General features: G+C 33.2%; 1 long non-coding RNA gene across 2 annotated transcripts; it reads left to right on the top strand.

Moving 5' to 3' along the window:
• The first annotated feature begins 554 nt into the window (after nt 1-554).
• Nucleotides 555-3017, top strand: LOC110884359. 2 transcript variants are annotated; one of them, XR_002561088.2, is made up of 3 exons: nt 555-843; nt 2649-2719; nt 2817-3017. It is a non-coding gene; the product is annotated as an uncharacterized LOC110884359 (long non-coding RNA). The 2 variants fall into 2 exon arrangements; XR_004869274.1 differs by lacking the exon at nt 2817-3017 and having other exon boundaries at nt 2649-2810.
• The last annotated feature ends 4311 nt before the right edge of the window (nt 3018-7328 follow it).

Below are 7328 nucleotides of genomic sequence, written 5' to 3'. Positions count from 1 at the left end.
ATGTAAATAAATAAATATTTACGCATAATACTAAAACTGTTAGAAAATAATATTTAGAAAATTCAGATCAAAATTTAAAACGAATATTTAAAAATTTACGATTACTATTTATCGGCACTTCAAATTAATATGCGGAGTTAGATATCTAAAATAAAGTTAAAGTAGACAAGTTATAAAAAAACAAATGAAATGATGAAAATAGCATATTATTAAAAATGTTAGAAAATAATATTTAGAAAATTCTGATCAAAATTTAAAGAGAATACTTAAACTATTTATCGGCACTTCAAGTTAATATGCAAATAAAAAAATAAATATGTAAATATATTATTAAAAGTGTTAGAAAATAAATTTAGAAAATTCAGATCAAAATTCAAAACGAATATTTAAAAATTTATGATTACTATTTATCGGCACTTCACATTTGCATTTCTACTAAATTTTGGGTATCTTTTGCAAATTTCAAAGCTTTCTTTTATAAAAGTGGAAACAGTTAGACACTCTTGATTTTCCATGGGTTAAATTGTAAATAATTTGAGGATAAGATGAGGCCATCCAAAGTTCTCTCTCAACCCCATTACCCGTGCACATTTAAAATTCATCATCTTCTCCATTATGCTCAGCAGCTACCGCCAACCCTCCAAATCTGGTGCTCTGGTTAACGTCTTTAGTGCCGGTAGCAGTGCTATTGCCGGTGGTGGAACTTTTCTCCTTCCCTAGACCCGTAGCTTTGGTGACCTTCTTATGACCATCGGACCGCCACTCAGGGTATCCATCCGACAAGTCGGAAGCATTGGTCCTTGATATGTTTTGTCATACTACAGTGTTCGCACTTTAAGAGAGGTTTGTCTTCTTTATTCACCGATCGAGGCTTCTTTTCCTTCTTCTCGGTGTACCCTTTTGTTGCGAGCCTTAATCCTTCCATCTCGGTAGCTATTAGACTTGTTGCGATCCCTGCGTGTTATTGAGGGTTGCTGTGAGTGGCTTCTTTGCAAACAGTGGCATATGCAGCTTCCGCCATTAGGAGGTCAAAAAACTTGCTGAAACATTTAACTTTAAACCCATCAGATGAAATATCATGAAACCTACGAACAATGGGAACAAGACGACCTAGCCGATTTTTCATGGTTAATTCAAAACATCGAACATGTTCTCGTGGGCAACCTAACCGAGTTTCCCAGAACAAAAACGTAAAAACGTTGTGGGACACCTTGATGGTTACCTACAGCAGCGGATGAGACAAATTACAGACATTCGATCTCCATGTCAAGGCTAATGACATCAAACAAAACAACAGCTCTCTCGAAGCAACACTTCAAGGAGCATGGGGAGAAATTGATTGGATCGATCCAAATCCGATGACTTATCTTGCGGATATCACACCTACTCAAAAATTAGGTCTGAACAAAAGCTTTTCCAGTTTTTAAACACCCCTGACAGGAGTATCTCCCTTTTTATGGGGTCATACTTCCGGTCAAGGGCGTTTAAGAACTTGAAAACTTTTGTTCGGACCTAATTTTTTAGTAGATTTGGATATCCGCTGGACAAGCCATCGGGTTTGGATCGATCCAGTCAATTTCTCCCCATACTCCTAGAAGTGTGATCCAAAATTCTTTGAGAGAGCTGTTGTTTTGTTTGATGTCATTAGCCTTGACATGGAGATTGAATGTCTGTAATTTGTCTATTTCGCTGTTGTAGGTGACCACCAAGGCATTCCACATCATTTTTGCGGTGGGAAACTTGGATAGGTTGCACGTGAGAACAAGTTCGTTGTTTTGAATTAACCATGAAAAGACGACTAGGTCGTCTTGTTCCCATTGTTTGTAGGTTTCATGATGTTCATCTGGTGGGTTTGAAGTTAAATATTTAAGCAAGTTTTTTGACCTCCCGCCTATGGCGACCCAAATCATTTGGGTCCATAGTGCATAGTTTTGGCTATTAAGTTTAGATTGGATCTATAAACTATGAGATAGTTTTGGGCTTCTTGGTTGGGAATTTTTGTGCAGGTTGGAAAGTTGTAAGGTGAGGTCATCACCCGAGTTACCTTCGTTGGTCATGGTGACTCGGTTTTGACTGGTTATGAGGTGGATAGATGATCAGCAGATTAAAAACCATGCTCTGATGCCATTTTAACAAGTATGGAGGAAAATTGAGATTGTATTGAACTGATAATAATTGATTGATTACAATGAAGGCAAAAACATCAAATATTATACATGATTACAACTTCTAAAATAAGGAAATAATGAAAAGATTGGCTTGAAATTAGGATGGTGAAAAACGTGTGGAGATCCTCTATATTGGGAGATGATGTTGTAAATATTTGACTGATCCCTCTAATATTTTTTAATTAAAATGCCAAAGTAACAAATTACAAATAAGTGGCAGGTAAACGGGCAACAAGCTGCGTCGCAACCCCCTTTTGAATTGCAAAACCAATCCTGCTAAAGACGAAACGACCCTTAAAGGTTGAGAGATTACTATTCACAGCCCGTTGAACCCTGTTTAGGAATTCCACGGGACTAGGGAACCAAATGTATCAAAAGCGAATGGGATAAACACATGTTGATTCTCTAAACAAGCCTTCTCATGTTTAGCGACCTTGCTTGATTAAAATATTTTAATTAAAATATTCGTTTTTCTAACAGGTGGTAAGCTCTTGAACGTTGGAGAAACTATGCATGGATATACATGAGAATCTTTAGCCTCAATCAAGAAGGTTATTTATTATTGTTATTATTAGTTTATGAAAATACTAATTGGGAAAACAATCTAGAAATATAAGATAATAATATTGATGTTACGTTGAATTATAGGTGTTTCTATATTTATGGCAAGTCAAGTAAAATTGAGTTTCAAATGCTTGTGAGAATCGACTGAATTGTTGTAGAGATATAGATAACTGGTCCGAGCTAGTCTAGCCTTGAGTTTGACTCGTTTCGAGCTCAATACCTAAATCTCAAGATTGTTCTATGTAATTCTTCAAGTTCGAGTTCTGCTCAAACTCAATTTACTTATTATTTATTAATTGTTGTTATTTATATACTTAATATATAATTTCTTTATCATATTTTATATATAATAGTATTTTTAATGTAATATATATATATATGTGTGTGTATTACAGCCTTATATTTTGCTTATAGAAATTATGGGGAAGGATCCACTAAAAAGTGGATTTTGCCTAAGTAGCCTAAGAAGGATTGTGATGATGACATATGACACTCCTAATAAGTAGGAATGAATGACATTTTGGTCCTTATAAATAGGAGTGAAAATGACATGTGACACCCCTTTTGTTTTTTAAAAATACAACAAAAAAATCTAGTACAAAAAATATAGCACAAAAAATTTAGTACAAAAAATATAGCACAAAAAAATCTAGTACAAAAAAATATAGCACGAAAAAATTCAGCAAAAAAATATAGTACAAAAAAATCCAGCACAAAAAATTGAGAAAAAAAAAATTTAAGACAAAAAAATTCAGCACAAACATAGTACAAAAATCCAGCACAAAAAATGTTATACAACATAGAAATACAACACATTTTAGTAGGTTTTTTTAGTCTTCATATTTTATATAGCAATATGTTACTCAAATTAAAGATAAAAAGACGCTCGATTTTACGGTGAAATTTTTATGAAAAAATAATGTCGTATAAAAAAGTTATGAACATTTAAAAAACGAGGGTGGAATATGCATGTGGCTTGCATGTGGAGAGAGAAAGTCTATAAATAGGATTTTCCCAATATACCCTTGCACTCCTCCTTTCTCCTACACTTTCATCTTAACCATTGATTTGAAAAATGAATGGTTAAGATTACTTCTCATCCTACTTAGACAAATGAACTTTTTATTTGATCTTACCCCAAGAAATAATAACTCGTTTTTACAATCCTAGTTAAACTCACTATGTAAAACTAAACTCATTTATTGAATAAGCCTCCATTTAGGCTTGCCCTTTAGACCACCCGTAGTGGGGCGGTATTTAAAAAAAATTGAAAAAAAAAACGCTCAAAAACGCCCCCCCCCATTACATGGGGCGTTTTTTAAAAAAAAAATTCAAAAAATTGAATCTGGCGTTTTTATAATAACGCTGAAAGAGAATTGCATGTGGCCAATGGGAGTGGTCCAAGGTTTGACCGGCCAATGATAAATAGTTTGCTTTTTTTTTTTTTGTTTAATGATTGGAAGGGGCATTATTAGGCATTATTCCCACTACGCCACTTTTGCAATAACGCCCGATGCTGACTGGACTGCCACATGTCCAATAATGCCCCATGGTGGGGGCATTATTTTGCTTAACCACTACACATGGTCTAACGATCGAACTCATTTAATTTCATTTTGATTGAGCTTTTAGCAAGCTGATATTAGTAGCTAATAAGTGGCCCAATTTGTTTACGCCTTTACGTTTAGCATATGACATAAGGTGTTGAACTTCCACACTAAGGGGCTGTTTGGCTAAGCTTTTCAAAATGACTTATTTGCTTATTTGCTTTCTGAAAAGCAAATAAGCAAATAAGTCATTTTGAAAAGCTCTATTTTAAAGCTTTTCAAAACAGCTTATTGACTTATTTGCTTTTTAGAAAAGCAAATAAGCAAATAAGTAGTTTTGAAAAGCTTAGCCAAACAGCCCCTAAGTCAGTTTTAGCTTAATAGGTGCGTTTGTTATACACATTATTGAATATACCGTTATTAAAATACAGGAGTATGATCAAATACAAACTACATTTCGCATACAAATTATAAGAACCATTTAAAAAGTGTCACGTGACATCCAACCAATTATAGAGAAATCACAAAATTATATCTTAAAAAATATCAATTATATTGAATTCCCTATAAATATGCTAACAATCAATTAATTCTTTATTTGGATCTCTCTTTTGTTTTCAATGTGCTGATTAAGAAAAGTGCTAATATCATTCAAATATGTGCTAAAATCAATTATCTTGATTAATTTTCATGTGCTAATATGATTCAAAAGTGCTACTTTTATGTATATATTGTTTTGTTATGTGCTAATTTAACTTTTTTTAAGTGATAGGATCTGTTCTCACGGCTTGTAAGATAAATATGGTTTGTACCGGAACCAACCTCAATACATTGGTATTGTCATAAAATGTATATTAATCTTATTTGTTATTATAAAACTGATAAGTTACGTAGAAAACAAGTTAAAACGGTATAACTAAGCTAAATTTGAGAAGGCTGGATGAATCTTTAAACGAAATTTATATATTGTTATTGTCAATCCTTATGGTTGATAATCTATCTATTATACTAAATGAATTCTCTTAGGCCACAAGGTTTATTCTTAGCCAATCATTTTGATGATGTGGACATGCTCTAATGGCTGATAATTGGTTTTGAGCGGGATTTTGATTTCTCCTCTTTTCATTCACGCCGTCATCCCTCTGAGTTTCCTTTTTTATTCTCCTATTTAATTGAGATTGAAGCTTCTTCTAATCAAGAACCCTAAATCCCTCCGTATTCTACTTGGGCGATTCCAAAGGTACGCTTTCACTATTCGACTTCATCTAGATCTTGAACAATAATCTGATGTATGTGTTCTTTTTTCTATCAAATTGGTTAGAGTAACTGAATCGGTAGATTGATTTATGACCTAGGGTTTATGAAGTGTGCGATTTGTTCGCCTTTTAGATCAAAACTGTTGATTATGTATTTTATTATTTGATTTCTCTCAAATCGGAGGAAAAATTAGGGTTTTTTTTTTGTTTCTGATAATTATAACATATACCCATATTATATGCCTGATGCAACTCGATTGTGAACTGAGGTTCTTATGAAAATGTGATATGAATGTACTTTTTTTAATTTTAGGGAAACCCTCATTCTTTCAGCTTTAATCTTATTTGACCAATTAATACTTTGTCACTGATTAATTAGGTAATAGATTAGGTAATAGATTACAGTTTGTGTAATTTTGTAATGATGAATTTGATTTCTTTCCAAAGACAGGGTGGTGTTTCACACGGTCAGGGTTGTGAAATGGATGTTGCAGCTCATGTTAGAAAAAAACATATTAAAGTTCATTTTTGAGGATTTTCGGTCCTATGTTTGTTTAAGCAAGGCGATTTAAATTCATTGGGAAGCTTCTAAAGGCTAGAGCTAATGTTGTTTTAATGACAAAAAGGATTGATGATATTAGCATTCAAGACTCATCAAGTTCACTGATCTGATTAATGACGGGTACCGTGCAACTTATAATTGTGTCAAGACGGTTGATGCAATGAAGAAGTTGTCCTCTGTTAAGAGTGATCGGTATGCTTTTCGATCAGGTGATTCGTTGTCGGAATCAATAGATTAGAGAGAATCAGGTGCTGTAACAGAAGTCAAAGATGAAGGAAGTTGTGGTGGGTACACTATTGATTAATATGGTAATCTCAATAGAATAACTTGCAGTAGTGATTAATTTTCTGTTACAGAATCAGGTGCTGTAACAGAAGTCAATAATTTTCTCTTTGTTATTTGCTACTTGATTAATATGAGCACACTATTTCCGATTATGATGTTACATGTTCAATCGCTAAAGATTACATTGAATTGATTTGTCTAATTGTTCAATTTTGATAATTGTTTTTCGAATGTTTTTATACTATTTTCGGACGCTTTGTAGGTGAATTAAGTTACTAAGATCTATCATTTGAATTTGAATCCTGGTTCTTTCTTTTTGTCGAAGGGCTGAAAAAGATTGATAAAAAAGGACGCAGTTATTCACTTCCAGCACTATGTTGATTCTTAAATTTAGGTATTCAGTTAATCGTTAATCGTCTGAAGTTTTTTTGTGTTGGTTGATATCATAGATCTAGGGTTTGTTCTTAATAAATATATTATAGTAAAGAAGTTTAATTTGGATAAGGTTTGTTCTGTTTGTCAATTAAAATGATTATATGTTTAATTTTCTAACCTAATGCCACTCAATTTTAATCAGACTCGCAATTTGCTGGTCTGGAATATATAATCGCTTATTTGAATTGTTCTCTCAGATGCTGCCACACTCCATTGAGTAGTGCTCTACATTTGTTATTTACTGTTTCTTGAAAGTAACCTGATTTATAGTCGATTAACCAGATTTGGGATGTTAAACGTTTGATAGCGATCCCTAAAGTTTGCCCCCTAAGTGTTGATTAAATGCATGTTTAGAGGAATGAGAGTTCAGTCGAGTTGAGTTAATGATAATCACTTCTGCACAAAAAGTGAAAACATATGCTGCTATACCCTGTCAATTGATCATAACTGCTTTTGTCATCCAGGTTTGTCTATTTTTCATTTCTTCTGAGTGCTTACGAGTAAATAGAAT

Source organism: Helianthus annuus, chromosome 10 (genome assembly GCF_002127325.2).
Source record: "Helianthus annuus cultivar XRQ/B chromosome 10, HanXRQr2.0-SUNRISE, whole genome shotgun sequence".
NCBI lineage: Eukaryota > Viridiplantae > Streptophyta > Magnoliopsida > Asterales > Asteraceae > Helianthus > Helianthus annuus.
This window is presented reverse-complemented; position numbering and strand designations above follow the sequence as displayed.